This window comes from Bos indicus, chromosome 19, assembly GCF_029378745.1.
Source record: "Bos indicus isolate NIAB-ARS_2022 breed Sahiwal x Tharparkar chromosome 19, NIAB-ARS_B.indTharparkar_mat_pri_1.0, whole genome shotgun sequence".
NCBI classification, from domain to species: domain Eukaryota; kingdom Metazoa; phylum Chordata; class Mammalia; order Artiodactyla; family Bovidae; genus Bos; species Bos indicus.
In genome coordinates this window covers 21,483,114-21,499,798 of record NC_091778.1, presented here as the reverse complement: position 1 = coordinate 21,499,798, position 16,685 = coordinate 21,483,114, and the positions used below count along the sequence as shown (strand labels likewise).

The 16,685-nt window shown below is 41.7% G+C and overlaps 1 protein-coding gene across 2 annotated transcripts in view; it reads left to right on the top strand.

The window, feature by feature from the left end:
- The first annotated feature begins 4,089 nt into the window (after positions 1-4,089).
- FAM222B (family with sequence similarity 222 member B) overlaps positions 4,090-16,685 on the top strand; it is a 54,968-nt gene continuing 42,372 nt past the window's right edge. Inside the window, exon 1 of one of the 2 annotated variants that reach the window (XM_019981912.2) lies at positions 4,090-4,226. The gene's annotated coding sequence lies outside the window, so the exon portion shown is untranslated. The remainder of the gene's footprint in view (positions 4,227-16,685) is intronic. The other variant, XM_070772760.1, reaches the window with a different exon arrangement.

Below are 16,685 nucleotides of genomic sequence, written 5' to 3'. Positions count from 1 at the left end.
AGTGAAAGTGAAGTAGCTCAGTCGTGTCCGACTCTTAGCGACCCCATGGACTACAGCCCGCCAGGCTCCTCCCTCCATGGGATTTTCCAGGCAAGAGTACTGGAGTGGGGTGCCATTGCCTTCTCCAAGAGAGAGTGAGGGGAGAGGAATTGAGGGTAGCCGGACAGCGACTTAGCAGCAGCAGCAGCAGGACCTTCCCAGATGGTGCTAGTAGTAAAGAACTTGCCTGCCAATGCAGAAGAAATAGGAGATTTGGGTTCAATCCCTGGGTCAGGAAGATCCCCAGGCAGAGGACATGGTAACTTACCCCAGTATTCTTGCCTGGAGAATCCCATGAACAGAGGAGCCTGGCAGGCTACAGTCCATGGGGTCGCAGAGTCAGACACAACTGAAGGGATTTACCACAGGGGAAACTTCCCAGAGGAGCAGAGCAAGAGAGAGTGGTAATAGAAGAGAGGGAAAGAGGGGTGGAGTTAAGAGAGGATTTACTTTTTTTTTTTAAAGATGGGAGGTTTTTGTTTGCTTATGGTAGCGACCTAGTAAAGAGGAAGAAATTGATGATATAGGACAGAGATGGGAGAATTGTTGGAGGATGGTAAGAACCAACTGGCCAGACTGCTGTTGTGGGAATGAAGGCTGAGTGTTCGATAAGCTCTAAGTGACACAGAATGACAGAGCCTTGGGCAGCCAAATGCACTGATGATTTGCAAATGGTGTCAGGCTCCAGCTTTCAGGTTGCCTTCTCTGTTTGTAGAAGAAATGGACTTTTTGGAACATGATATTCCGGATGTTCTTTGGGCATATGGGTGTCCAAAAAACAAGATGCTACTAAATACGAGACAGCCAACAATCAGAAAAATAGAAATAGTGTTTCATGAAATGGTATGAAATACCATTTCAACTGCAATTAAAATGAAGGGGAATTTCAGGTTAAACAGTAGTTGAAGAACTTAGCTACGTAAATGTAAAATCACCCAAGGAACACATACTAAGTGTCACAGTGATGGCAACAGATAACACGGGAAGAATCTCAGGAATAACATAAAAAATTAGGGGAAATGAGTTAAAAAAAAACAAACAACCACCTTCCCTGACCCATCAAGTCGTTTTCTAATAGGTGTCATTTTATCCTTCTCACTAAAATAGTGCAGTGAAGATGGTGGAGAGAAGCAGATGGATTCCAGAGATCTAAGGAGATAGAATTTGAAGGAGATGGAGCTTTAAACCTTCTAAGGGACTCCAATTACAGCTAGATAAATCCGAATCCTTGCATGCATCTAGCTCTGCTTACTTCTACTCCCAAGGCATCAGGCAAACTAGCTTTCTTTCCATCTCTTGATTATACCAAGCTCATTTCTGCCTCAGGGCCTTTATACCTGCTGTTCCTGCCTCCTATGTTTTAGATTTGGCTTCTGCTTCCCATTCAGGTTTCAGCTAAAATGTCACTTTCTCAGACAGGCTTTTCTTCACAGCATTTACCACTCCTGCAATGATTCTGATGCAGTGTCTGGAATGCTATGAGACTGCTCAGGGCTCTTCAGGGTCTTACCTATCTCCTGATGGCCCCAATCTAACCAAGTAACTTCCTTGCTTCAGTGCCTTCATGAAAAAGTATAAACCAGTTAATGTGGCTCCAGCTTACTTTTCCAGTCTCATCTCTTTTACTCTTCTTTTTGAGTTCGACTGAATTTTTTTTAGTCCCCCAATTGCATGATATTCTCTCTCGCTTCCAGGTCTTTCCATAGGCTGTTCCTTCCATGATAGGTTACATTTTCTTATAGGATCCTTTATCCTCCTATGACAAAGCAGTTAACAATACACTGATTGAGCACACAGATAACTGAGCCAGACAGCTTGGCTGTGGTTCTCAGCCCCATTATTCACTGTGTGGCCCAGGGCAAGTAACTTCTCTTTACTGCAGTTTCTTCATCTATAAAACAGACATAATGATTACTGTTATGTTATAAAAGAGGGTTGTTACAATTAAGAGTACTTATATGTGTAAAGTGGGCTTTTCTGGTGCCTCAGATGGTAAAGAATCTGCCTGTCTGCAATGCAAACCACCAGAGTTTGATCCCTAGGTCAGGAAGATCTCCTGGAGGAGGGAATGGCTACCCACTCCAATATTCTTGCCTGAAGAATTCCATGGACAGAGGAGCCTGACGGGCTATACAGTACACGGGGTTGCAAAGAGTCAGACACAACTGAGCAACTTTCACACACACACTTATGTGTAAAGTGTTTACTCAGAACAGTGCTAGGCACATTGTAAATGCTGTGTGCCTGCTCCTATTATATGTCCTCTACTAGACTATAAGTTCTATGAGGACAAAGAATATGTATAATTTGTGTGTGTGTATGTGTGTGTGTATATATATATATATATATATATATATATGTCACTACTGTGTCTCCTGCACCTAGAACAGTGTCTGGCACATTGTTCAGTGAGTGAATAAATTATATCTTTCTTTGGATTGGTGCTCCCTTGCTGGTGTCAACACAGTTGGAACAGTATCAGATATTATTATACATCTTCTTATATCCAGTGTTAGTGGGAAAGGGAAACAGACTTTCCCAGAAGGAACTCTGTGCATTTTTGACTCTGACTGGGTTACATGCCCATCCATGAAACAACCATTCAAACTTAAGGAATGTTATGAGCTGAATGACTTGGGATTGAGCTTATGTGCTCATCCACATGGTCTGAAAATGGAGTAGGGGTGATTCTTTGAATGATTATCATGAGATATAGTGAGTGAATGCTTGGCAGACAAAAAACAAATCACAATTCTGCCCTGGGTAAGAAATTTAAATAGGGAAATGGTTCCAGAGATCCTTACAGTTCAAATATAAGAAGATATGTCATCTCCATACAGATTGCAGCAGGCCTTCCCTGGGACTGCATGTGGTGGGGGAGTTAAGGCACAGTTCCCAGAAGTTTCAGGGTAAGCTATGGCTTTCTTTTTAGTCATCCATTCATCAGGACATAGTGTCGATATTGATTCTTCTTCCTTTCTGACTCTGCAATTCCCCTCTGGTGCCAAATGTGCTCTCATTCCAAAGGATAATACTTTTGCAAGTAATAACTCTTGGTCTCTATCCCTCCAGACTCTGAATTGTAGAGAGGAGACAGGGCTAGAGGAGGAAGGAAGAGTCATGGTGATAAGAAGAGTTTAGTCCTGTATCTCCTCTTCCCTCTGACTGCAGTGCATTGGCTGCAGCTTTCAAGTTTGTATTGTTGAGGGGAATTCCCTGGATTCCCAGTGGTTAGGACTCCCCACTTTCACTGCCCAGGATCCTGGTGCCATCCCTGGTTGGGGAAGTAAGATCCCACAAGCCATGAGATATGCCCCACCCCCCCCAAAAAAAAGTTTGCATTGTTGAATTCCTGGGACTGAATTGAGCCTAGTCTCTTGTTGGGTTATGCTAAGGCAAGGGTCTAGGTGGTGGTCTAGGGGCTGATAGCTGGTTTTCCTTGGGCTAAAGTCCTAGTTTTTACCAATTTGCAAGAGTCAGACTCCACAATAAGAGTTGGAAAGTAGGGAACTATTAACCTGATAAGCCCCTTGATGGCACATATGAGATGCCCGGAGCGTTTTCATCCCATAAACTGTATGTGCTTGATAAACAGACTGAATTTAGCCCTGTCCCTGTGCATTAGAGGTGTAGTCATCTCCCTGACAAAATCCCCAGGGCTTCTGAGCACTTGAGTATTCAGGAATGTCAAAGTTACCTCTTACACAGTTACCCCTCAATGCATTTTAGATGTGATCGTATTCTTGAAAGAAACCTAAACTTATTATCAGCGGTCATCTCAGAGCATTCAATCCTTTAAGTGTAAGCGGGATCCAGAATCCTGGAAGTACGATTAAGTCTACGGCCCCTATGGGCACCGCGTTTAGTAACCCACGCTACCTTCCAGAAGCCTGAGACCCTGGGGCAGCCACCAGAGCCTCTAAGCTAAGTCCTCGAAGCCAGCGGCCATGTCCACCTGAGACCCAGGGGTCCAGGGCATCAGGCACTGAGGCAGACGCCCCCGGTGTGGGTTGCGCAGGCGCGGACGGCCCGAGAGGGCCCCGGCGCTCCAGGTTGCGCAGGCGCAGGAGCGGCTCCCGGCAAGTCCCGACGGCGGCGGCGGTGACTGAGGGGCCGGGGCGTGTAGCAGCGGTGGCGGCGGCGGGCGGCAACGGAGCAGCCATGAGGGCCGGGCCCAGTCACCGACAGTGAGTGGTGGTGGGAGCAGGGTGGGAGACAGGAGGGAGAGGTGGAGGGGTACTCCTGGTGGAGGGATACTTCGACTTGGGGGGTGGGGGTGGGCTCTGCCTGTCGGAGGCGAAGGGGCGTGGGGGAGGGACAGTTTGAGGTGATGATGGGAGGATTCGGGGCACTGTGGTCAGCTCGCCAGCGCCAGGGCTGGACGGCTTCGGGGAGGTCGGGAGGTGCGCGCTGCAGACTGAAGGAGCCCACCGCAGGGGCAGTGTCCCGCGCTCCCCCGTGTGTCATCGTCCCTTCCCCCAGAAGCTTTCGGTCGCCTCTCCCTTTCCGCTTCTTTCAGAGAATGATCTCGGGGGGGGGGGGGGGGGGCGGGGGGGAAGGGTAGTGGAGGATGAAAGCCCTGCTGGAGCTGAAGAAGACAACTCTGGTCCAGGCGGGGAAGAGCCGGTCGTCCGGAGTAATAGGCTACTCTGGGTAGAGGATGGGGGTCTTTTAAAGCTGGGAGGGGTCTAGGGAAAAGAGCTAGGAGCTTAGCGTCCGACTGGTTCGAATCCACGTCCATCGCTGGATAAAGCTGATAGATAACCTTGGGCAGGTCCCACTTAACCTTTCTGAACCTTCGGAAGATGTAATGTGTTTCATCTTGTAAGCATCACGTATATGATTGAGTTCGTTTATAAAAACTGTAAATTGTGAGTACTGTGTCGAGGTTGCTGTATCACCAGCAGTATCACTGGATTTTAGATTTTACCGTTATTAATGGAATGACTGATTTCTTTGTCAAGGCGAAGCATGTTGTTTGTAAAAGCAATCGGCACAGACGTGTTTTCTTTATCGGCTCAGCAGATCCTGTGCAGAAATACCAGTTTGTTCTGTGATGTGACACATTAGCCATCAGACAGACTTGTGTAGGAAAAATGCCATACTTTCAGGCATTTTTTTTTTTTTTTAACAAATGGTATGTAGCTCCTCACCCAAGAGGGAGGCAATAGAGAATGGAAGGCCAGTCTGTTAAATGCTTTATGAACACAGCCTATTCGGTTCCCTTGTAGCATAGTTGGTACTAACCTGCTTTATTATGAGTTGAAAAAAAAAAAAAAAAAGTTTGAGACAAACTGGGAGGGGTGCACGGTGAGGGATGTGGAAATACATTTTGTTTTGTTTTCCCAGTTTGTTATTTTTTTAATTGTAAAAAAGTTTTTCTTTGCAAGAGTCTCTGGTTTCCCCAAGGCGCTGTGTCTGTTTTGGAGGTCAGATAGCATATAGCCGCTTTTAGGCTCCACTTTTTGTTACCCTGCTTGTGGAAACCTCCAGGGTGGAATGACTCTCAGAGAAAGACAGAAGCAGCTGTGCAAAAGCCTGAGAGGTGGCTGGTTTGTTTCTAAGGGGCCGAAGGAGCACTCCTGAGGCTTTGTCGTCGTTCTCGTTGTTTAGGGTAGACAAAGCAGAGGACAGAGTTAAACTGTACTTGGAGAGAGAGAAAATGGCTTTCTAGTCACAGCTTTTGAAAAAGAGGTGAAACTCCTTTCAAAAGGACGGAAAGAGATGATGCTTCAGCTCTGCCAGCTCTGAGGATGGAGAGCTTGAAATGGCAAGGTCTTTTGGAAATTAGTGAGTGATTTATCTTTCATCTGACCAAAGGTAAGGAGTAGCTGTATTAGATCCTTGAAGGTTCACAGATAAGGAGAATGAATTATTTTATAGGAAGGGGGAAATGAACCCTCATTGCCTTTAACTTCTCAGTCTGGTCAAATGTGTTTTACTTCTCTTTCTTGGAAATACACAGTAATAGATCATTTTAAACTTTTTGCTCTAGTTGCTTGGCTTTTCCAATAAATTCTCTGTCCATAATAGAGGATAGTTTCTTTTTCTTATTTAGAGGATAGTTTAAAAAGAAAGTGTTACTGTTGTCATAGGTCATTTACAGGATTCAAATTCATTCTTTGTCTATCACATGGAAGATGAAGTAGAGGTGTAAAAATGTTAGAACTAACCATCTTATTTCTAATAGTTGGACGTTTGTTTTTAATTTTGATGATGCATTTTCCCCTCTATTGGAAATTTCCATCAGTTCAGACAAGTCCATAAATGCCATCCCTATTACGTTAAAATGATAGAGGTTTGTTCAGCTGTGATGAGAATTTCCTGTCCTCTCCTTCTATTCTCTTTCCTGTTTGTGGTTCCTTTTATGTAGTAGATTACTGTTACGGAACAGGGAGTCTTCCCCTGAGGGAGAGAAAGGGGATGGTCAGTGCCTTGATTGCCTGTTACAAGAGCTAAAATAAAAGGAATAAGGTTTACCAGCTCGTGTTCATTCTGATAAAATGAATCATTTTTCTTAAAAAAAAGCAAACATTTCATGCCTCGGGGGAACCCTTTTTAAAGCAGTCTATTTAAAAACAAAATTATGGTGTTTTTACCTCCCTCTCTTTTTCTTTTACTGAGAATATTTGCTTGCAAACAGAACCTTTGTTTCTTCAGATCCTTTCTGATCTTGCCGCCCATTCCTTAGCTGAAGTCTCTTTTGTGATATTTTTATAACCACTAATTAATAATAAGAGCAGAAGGATTTTTTTTTGTCATTTGTTTTGGTTCTTGATAGAGTGCTAACAACTTTAAAGGAATACTGTATGAGAAAATGTTTAAAAGGGAAAGTAAAGAGGATAGTGGATTTGTTTATTTTTTATTTACTCAGTTTTTAAATTGAAGTAGAGTTGATTTACAATGTTGTGAGAAAAGTGGGTTTAACTTAGTGAATCTGTAAGTTGATTGTGATGTTTGGAGGGTAAAGGATTCAAGAATGGACCTGTGGTTCAGAGGACCCTTTTGAAGAACAGGGTTTGCTTACCAGTGTTTATTTATTTAGCACGGCTGTTGGCTTAGAGTACCTGCTTGTTAATATTTGCCGAAGGGAAAATAATAACAGTATGTAATCAGCAAACTTGGGTTCAAATCTTGTGCAACTTTGTGTATCTTTGAATAAGCTTACTCACGTATCTTTGCCTGTTTCCTCATCTATAAACCAAAGATAATTGTACTTACTTCATGAGGTTGTTGTGAAGGTTAAATGTGTTAATACATACAAAGTGTTTAGAATGGTACCTGACACTTAGTAAATGCTAAATGAATGTTAATTATTACTAGTGTTCGTTGGATATACTCACTCTTTGTGCCCAAATCACAGGTCAGAGTTGATGATGACCTAGCCCCTGCCCTCTGCTAGTTCACAGTCTAGTGAAGGAAACAGAACTATACAAAGTAATTATAATGGAATTCAATACCTTATTTCATCAAATCCACGGTGCCAGTGATTGTAAGTCTCACAGTTATTTTGCATACCACTAAGGAAGAAGAAATGCTACTAATGAGACTGGCATGCCGTCAGTTGCATCATGTTTTTTGGAGAAATGTGGTGGAAAAAAGCCTGTCTTAGAATTGATGGAAGGACTTCCCCGGTGGTCCAGTAGTTAAGACTGAGAACTTCCACTGCATGGGCTGCTGGTATGATTCCTGATCAGGGAACTAAGATCTTGAATGCTCATGGCCCCCCAAAAAAATGATGGAGTAAGAGTTGATGGAAGGGCTGGATTCAGGTATTGTCAGTAAAGGCCTCTACTGCATCGAACCTGTTTGATAGGCCCTCACAGATGGACATGGACGACAGGACATTCCAATCGGACAGTGAGGTCTGCAAATGGGAAAGGGGAGGGCATTATTGATGTGTACCACCATATCAGGGCAACCAGCAGGAGGAAATGAGCTAAGACTTTGGCAGAGCAACATTGTCTAATGCAGCAGAGCAGGACAGGAAGCTTGGAACATTTTCAGAAGCGTCATGAGCCTAATTCTTGGATTTAAACTCCTAAAATATTACCACAACTCTAAATAGATGGTTCTGATACAGTAAACTGAGAAGTGAGAGTATGTGTGAGAAGTGAAATGGCAGGGGAAGGGCTGAAGCCTTACAGCTGACCAGAGAGGGGATAAGTGTGAAGTCGCTGTACTCTTGGTGTGAGGTGAGTGCTTTCTTGGCAGAGAAGTGTTTTTAATACCTATTCCTGTCTTTTCACTGCCTGTCAAGGTCTTGATTGTGTCCCTTTTAGAGCTTTACAACTCAGGAGTGAAAAGAGTGAATACAACTTGAGAGGAAAAATGCTAGATTTTATTAAAGATAGATTTAATACAAGGAGAATAATAAATTACTCGATTTGATAGCTCAGTTACAAAATGATGATTTGATTCAGCACTGGAGTGACTGTTTCATGGGAAAACATAGGTCATTTAAGGAGTGAGATAATATTTACTCAAGGGTTGGTGATTAAAAAAAAAAAAAAAAAAGACTTAAGGGAATTCCCAGGTGGTCCAGTGGTTAGGACTCTGCACATCCACTGCAGGATTGCAGGGGACACAGGTTTGATCCCTGGTCAGGGAACTAAAATCCCACATGCTGTGCAGCATAGCCAAAATAATAATAGTAAAAGACTCACCCAGGAGAAAAGACTTTGGTACTAATTTTCTAGTGACTAACCCTGAAACAATTTGGGAAAAATATATAAAACCAAAAATACCATAAAGTACGAATTTCTGTAGTGTCTTTTTTTTTTTTTTTTCCACCAGTAAGCCAAAACAACTCTTTAAATTTTTAGACTCTAGTCTCATTGAAAAATGTTGGTGATAATCCTCAGCAATCAGATTCAGCAAACATTGAAGTGCTTACTTTGTGTTAGGCATTGTGGTAGATATTGGGAATTAAAATGTGAATGACGTGATCTGTGTTTTTAAGATGCTCACATTTTAATTGGAGACTGACAAATACATAGTTATGAAACGTACCAGTATAGTAAAGTGCTGTCATAGAGATCTCTACTAAGAGTAATAGGAGCCCTGGTTCTGCCTGGTGGTAGGAAAGGAAGGTTGGAGAAGGCTTCCTGGAGGAAGAATCGATCAGGTCTTGAGGAATGAATGCTATTTGGCTGCTTCAACAGAAAAGGATTGGAGAAGATAGTACTTCAAGCGCGGAGAGCAACTTGCACAAAGCTACGAGTCTATACTGGGAAGGCCAGTGGTTTAATGTGCGTAGGTCAAGGGGTACGAGGTAGGAGTGGAAGGAAGTGAGGTAAAAGATGGGTTGCAGCCCGATTATGGATGGTCTTATTGAGGGGTCTGAATTTTCTTTTGTAGGTGCTAGGCAGTCATGGGAGAGTTTAGATCACTATTTAGGAAAAGTAACACTGATGGATAAACAACTGGTTCCTACTGTATAGCACAGGAAACTATATTCAGTATCCTGTAATAAACCAGAATGGTAAAGAATATGAAAACGGATATCTCTATATTTCTCTCTATATATAGGTAACTGAATCACTTTGCTGTATAGCAGAAATTAACACAACATTGTAAATCAACTATACTTCAGTAAAATGAAAAGTATGGAAGTTAGATTTTTAAAAGGAGAAATTGGCTGCAGGGAGACGGTTATGAGACTGGTGTGATGGTCGTTTGAAAGATATTGAAGACCTCAGGTACTGGAATTGTAGACAGATTAAACAGCTTTTTAGGAGTCTGACTAGAAGGATCTTACTGACTTTCTGTTGAGGAAGGTGTCAGGGAGAAGTTGTCCAAGATGGATTTAAAATTACTTGCTTGGGCAACTAAGTGGATGGTCATGTCATTAACGGAGATAGGGAAGAGAGGAGTAAGAGGGTGTTCCCATTTGAGGGAAAATGAGTTCGATTTTGGTATGTCAGATTTGAGGTGTCTGGGAAATCCAGGAGCAAATGTCTAACAGGGTTTTGGATATTTGGATCTTGAGTTCAGTAGAAAGCGTTAGAATCTCTGTAGAATGGAGATGCAGACCTAGAAATCATTTAGGGTGTAAGTAACAGTTAAAGCCAGTGTAATGACCCTGAGTCTAAGGTCCAGTTGCTTAATGTGTTGATGATTCACATTGTCTGGAGAGATTGGCTAAATGAGAATGTGGCACTCGGTACTTTCTCAATAGTAGTTCATACTTATCTTTACGTTTTTTAACGCGTTATACAATTGGCTTAAATTACCAGCTTTTAGGTTGCAAAGAACAAAACACAAAACCTCTCATCTTAGTGGAAAAAAATGGTAGCATTTTTTCTTTTTTGCCTCTTTATTATGGAAAAATTTAAATAAGTGCAAGAGTAGACAGAACATCATAAGAAACCCCTATCACCCTGCTACAGCTACAGTAAGTGTCAGCTCATGCCCAGCTTGTTCCATCTGTATAGCCTGTACCCACTAACCCACCTACATTATTTTTTTAAAATCCAGAATATCATAATCTCATGAATAAATATTTCAGTATGTAGCTTTAAAAGATAAGGACTAAAAAGAAATTCCACCAAAAATTAGCAAGCATTTCTTTTTTTTTGGCAAGCATTTCTTAGTAGCATCAGTTATCCAGTTAGTTTTCACATTTCCCCAGTTACCTCAGTAATTTTTCAACTGTTTGGAACAGTATCCAAATAGGTTCGTACAGAATGATTTTCATATATCTACTACTTACCGTTTAATTTATAGCTTTGCTCTCCATCTCTTCATGTATTCATTGAGATCTTTCCTATTTAAAAATGGACAGGGAGGCCTGGCGTGCTGCGATTCATGGGGTTGCAAAGAGTTGGACACGACTGAGCGACTGAACTGAACTTGAATAGCCACACAGTTGCCTAAATAAAAAACTCTGGACTTGACCTTAGTTCTTTTCCTTCATCACTCGTATCTGGTTGATACAAGTCTGATTTTAACCTTTGAGGTCTCCTAAATCTACCTTTTTGTTCCCACACCTGTTGCCAAAGTCTTGGATTAGACCATTTTCATTTCTCACTTGGACACTTGCAATAACCTCTTAACTGGTCTGTATGTCTCAGGTCTTATCACCCTTCTGTCAGTCCACCACCCAGTCACAAGAGACTACTTATTCCCTTTCCCTTTAAGACCCTTCATTACCCACAGTGCCTCATACACAGCAGATGCTTGATTTCATTTTCCTTCCTCCTTTCTTCATCCTATTTTTGCTCAAAGGACACTTCTAAAACAAGCAGACAAACATAACCAATAATCTAGTGAATCTCCTAATTAATCTTTAGGATTTAGCTCATAGTTCATTTCTTCTGTGACGTCTTCCTAGTTTTCAAAGCAGAATTAATCATTCCTGCTTCTAGGCTGCTGTGATATTTTAGTATCCTGTTATCATTACACTTACTATTTAAATGTTTTGTTTCCTCAGTTGGATTGTGAGCTCTTTGTGGATACGGGTTATGTCTTTTTTAAAAAAGTATTTAATGTATTTGGCTGCACCTATTCTTGGTTATGGCAGCAGGATCTTTGCTCTTCATTGTGGCATGCAAAATCTTTAGTTGCAGCACGTGGGATCTAGGTCCCTAACCAGAGATTGAACCCAGGCCCCCTCTATTAGGAGCACGAGTGTTAAGCTACTGGACCCAGGTTAGGTCCAGGGAAGGTCCCAGGTTATGTCTTTTTTACCCTCTCCTAACAAGTAAGCTTGTCATATTTATTGAGTTGATAGAATGTGTTGGGCACTAACCATACACTGGTGAACAAAGGCATACACTGCTCTTATGGAGCTGACATTCTAGGAGGGTAAACAGACAACCAACAGCCCAAAAAAAATCAGTTGCAGAGCATTAAAATAGAGTGATATATTAGAGGATGAATGGATAGCTACTTAAGATGGGGAGAATAGGGAATATGGAATGCCTCTCTGAAGGTATGGCATTTAAAACCCAGGAGGATATATACCAAGATTAGCAGATCAAACATTCCAGTGCAAAGCTAAAGAGGAATTAATTCTATATATTCAGTTCAGTTCAGTCGCTCAGTCGTGTCTGACTCTTTTCAACCCCATGGACTGCAGCACGCCAGGCCTCCCTGTCCATCACCATCTTCCGGAGTTTACTCAAACTCATGTCCATTGAGTCGGTGATGCCATCCAACCATCTCATCCTCTGTCATCCCCTTCTCCCGCCTTCAATCTTTCCCAGCCTCAGGGTCTTTTTAAGTGAGTCAGTTCTTCGAATCAGGTGGCCAGAGTATTGGAGTTTCAGCTTCAGCATTAGTCCTTCCAATGAATATTCAGGACTGATTTCCTTTAGGATGGACTGGTTGGATCTCCTTGCAGTCCAAGGGACTCTCAAGAGTCTTCTCCAACACCACAATTCAGAAGCATCAATTCTTCTGTGTTCAGCTTTCTTTATGGTCCAACTCTCACATCCGTACATGACTGCTGGAAAAACCATAGCCTTGACTAGAAGGACCTTTGTTGGCAAAGTAATGTCTCTGCTTTTTAATATGCTGTCTAGGTTGGTAATAACTTTTCTTCCAAGGAGCAAGTGTTTTTTAATTTCATGGCTGCAATCACCATCTGCAGTGATTTGGGAGCCCCCAAAATAAATTCTGTCACTGTTTCAATTGTTTCCCATCTATTTCCCATGAAGTGATGGGACCAGATGCCAGGTTCTGACATTGTACAGGAGGCAGTGATCAAGACCATCCCCAAGAAAAAGAAATGCAAAAAGGCAAAATGGTTATCTGAGGAGGTCTTACAAACAGTATGAAAAGTAGAGAAGCTATGAAAGGTAGAGAAGCGAAAGGCAAAGGAGAAAAGGACATCTTTTTTGGGTTTTAGTTCTAGAAGGTCTTGTAGGTCGTCATAGAACCGTTCAACTTCAGCTTCTTCAGCATTATTGGTCAGGGCATAGACTTGGATTACTGTGATATTGAATGGTTTGCCTTGGAAACAACAGAGATCATTCTGTTGTTTTTGAGATTGCATCCAAGTACTGCATTTCAGATTCTTTTGTTGACTCTGATGGCTGCTCCATTTCTTCTGAGGGATTCTTGCCCACGGTAGTGTTTCATATGTTAGAGGAGCAGAAATAAGGCCAATGTGGCTTTGAATTTGGTGAGTGAGAGGGAGATGGTGCAAGAGGCCAGAAGGCAGATGACATTGACAGCTCGAATGGTCTGCTTCCTTTGGACAGTTTTAAGTAGGGATATGATGTGAGTTGATTAGTAATTTTAAAAAGTTATTACTCTGGTTACTGTGTGAAACTGGATTGTAGAGGGGTCAAGAGTGGAGGCAAGGGGACTAGTTTACGAGGCTGTTGTACTAAATCAGACGAGTTGATGGTGACTAGGACTGGGGAGATGGCTGAAGAACTGTAGAAAGGTAGAAGGATTTGGGATATCTTTTGGAAGTGAAGTTGACAGGGCTTGCTCAGGGATTGTCAGTAGCCAGAGGGAGTGAGGCAGAGTGAGAAATCATGCATAGGTTCTGCATTTATTGGCTTGAGAACTAGATAGGTAAATGGTGATTATTGAGATGGGTAGGACTGTGGCAAAATATATTTGTCAGGAATTCTGTTTTGGTCATGTCAAGTTTGAGCTGTTTGTTAGACAGCCACCTGGAGCTATAGTATAGTTGGGTAGAAAAGCCTGGCGTTCCAGGGAGAAGTCTGGGCTGGAATTATAGAGTCGGAGATCATCAACCCGTAGATAGAATTTGAAGTCGTGGAATTCAATCAGGCAGTCACTTAGTTTGTGTCTAGAGAAGAGAGGTCTGACAGAGGACCAGCCAGTGAGGTAGGAGGAAAACCTGAAAGAATGATGTTATGGAAGCCAAGTAAAGAATATGGAAAGAAAGGAGGAGAGCATGTTATGATATCGAATGCTGTCTCAGAGAAGAGCAGAGGCGTACCTGTGGGGGATTTGGCAACCTAGAGATTATTGGTAATCTTGAGTAGAATTACTCATTGGAATGGTGGAGACAGACTGGAGGGAGCAAATGAGGTGAAAAGCATTTCAGTTTTGTATGATGACATTGAGGTTTTGGGAGGCTATTTCTAAAAACTTGCTGTGTCCGTATTACTAAATCCTTACCTATTTGTATTCCAGTGTGGTTATATATTTTCATCAAAGCATTACAATTTTAGTGTTTTTTTTTACCATCATTTTAGGTAGATTTCTGTTTTCTAAAAGCCGAGTTTAATGAGCATTACAAGCAATACACATACACTGCTGAATGAATGAGACTGCCTTTAAGGATCAGGTTCCTGGTCTTGGAAAAGCAGACTGACTTGACCTTGGCCTTACGACACATCAGTTTTCTCAGCTGTCAGATGAGGATAACAGGACCAGTTTAGCTCAGTGGGCGGTTGTGAGGCATGACTACTAATGAAAATAATTGTAAAACACTTTTGCAAGTTAAAGTGTGATATAAATGCTAAATAATAGTTCTTTATTGGGATGTTGTGAAAATTAGCAACATACTGTCTGTTAGAGCCCTTAAGTTCTTTTTGAGAAAGGTGATACATTTTTATAAATACTATTTGCAGAGAAAATAACTCAGGATTTGGAAAAAGGCTGCTATCCTAACTTCTGAAATGTAGCAATAATGGAACCATGATGACACAACTTTTTATTAAAGAGATTATTGCCCAAAGGTTTATTTTGTTACCATTTTAGAGGATTCATATGACAAAAGTTTTTACCATCTTGGCTTTTTGATTCAAGTGAGGCTGTGAGGGCCACCCTACAGCAGTTAAAATGCTGACTGTTTAAAGGACTGGTGGGAGTGATTTATTATCTATGTTTAAAATGTCACAGTCAATCAATAGAACCACTCAAAAAAAGCATTGAAAAAGCATTTTAATTTATTTTAGGCGACACCATATAGACATTTTAATGCAGGCTTAGGTGATGGCTGCAGTTAGAATTTAAAGAGGGACATGGTGCCATTTCAGGCAAAACTGGCACTCCTTGTTCCACACCTGCGTCTAAATATAGACTCAGTGGCATCATTACCTGTAATGTACTGAGGAAATGTCTGAAATTTGAATCTGATGAACTAAATTTTTCTCAGCCTCTAAAGTGGCATTAACAATGGAGAAAAACTGTGATGTGGTTCTTTTGATGTTTAAAATGATAAGGGAAATGGTTAAGCAATAGTCTCCTTGGAACTTTACCCTGCTGACAGCTCAGTTGGGATCTTGTGTATTGTTTTTTTCCAGTGGTGGTAGTTTAGTTGCTAAGTCATGTCCGACTTTTTGTGATCCCATGTGATCCCACCAGGCTCTTCCATGGTATTTCCCAGGCAAGAATCCTGGAGTGGGTTGCCATTCCCTTCTCCAGGGAATCTTCCCCACCCAAAGACTGAACCTGGGTCTCCTGCATTGCAGGCAGATTCTTCACCAACTGAGTGCCAGGGAAGCCCCCCTCCCCTTTTTTTTTCCAGTGGGGACCTATGTATTGCCAATTTGAAAACAAACTGGCGTGAAGTTCTTAGCTTTATGTAGGTATGTAGGTTGGAATTGAATCTTTTTTTTTTTTTTTTTGAATTTCAGTTCCACAATCCATTACCTCTTTGTATCAAGGACAAGTAAAAGGTTTAGGTTTCTGTTCCTCTCTGATGGGAAGCCTGTACTTGTGTACTTGTTTTGCCACACCCAGACATTATAAGCTCTATTTCTGCATTTGGTGTTTGGAAAGGGGGTCCCTGAATGGTCTGCTTCCCCAGCAAAGACATTTGAGTGAGTAAGCTTTCTTTCTTGGAGATTTACTTATGAGGTTGTATTTAGGCTTTCTGCTACTTGCTTCCATCATCTGCTTTGCTCATTGTAAACTCAGGGATTGCCTTCAGATTCATAGGTAAAGGTTCATCTTAAATTCTTATTTTAGTTCCTTCAGATTTGATTTGTGGTTGACATACAGGTATCCATTCTACTTAACTGTTTCTTTCCCAGAGTAGGTATTTCACACAGCTTCTGTATTTCACACAGTTTTCCCTTTCGGTTGTTTCTGTTTCTTATTGACTTGTATAAGTTCTTTGTATTTTGTGGCCAATTCTTTATCGTAAATGCAGATATTCTTTAAGACTGTATAAGAAGTAAGAAAGCAGGCTATTGCATCAAATACTTATCCCAGATGATATTTGGTTGAAATGTTTGCCGTGGTTATTTGAGCAATGGTAAGCTTCTTTTGTCTCTCTCCTTCCAAAGACGCATAGAAAAGCTCCTTCTGTCTGAAGTAAAGTGTTGGCTCTGTGTTGGTTATAATTTGCTTTTTCTGGCTGGCAGAGCCTTCTTTTTGTTTTCTGTCTTCTGACAGATTATAGGATTGTGGGGAAACAGCGTCCAGGGCTTTTTCAGGAACTGTGCCATTTTATCTACAGGAGAAGCCATTGGCTTTGGCACTGGAGGAGAATTGGCTGTGCATTTAAAGATGCCAAATCATGCTTGATTCACAAGTTTGCTGTCTCATTTTGTGTATGTGTGTGAAACTTTTTTCAGGATGTTGGCTTTTACTTTTTCTACCATGTGCTGTGCTCCATCAGTATGAGAAATCAACAACTTGTTCCTTCTCTCCAACTCTCCACCCCCAGTACACACAATCCACACATCCCAAACCATAGCAAAAGATGC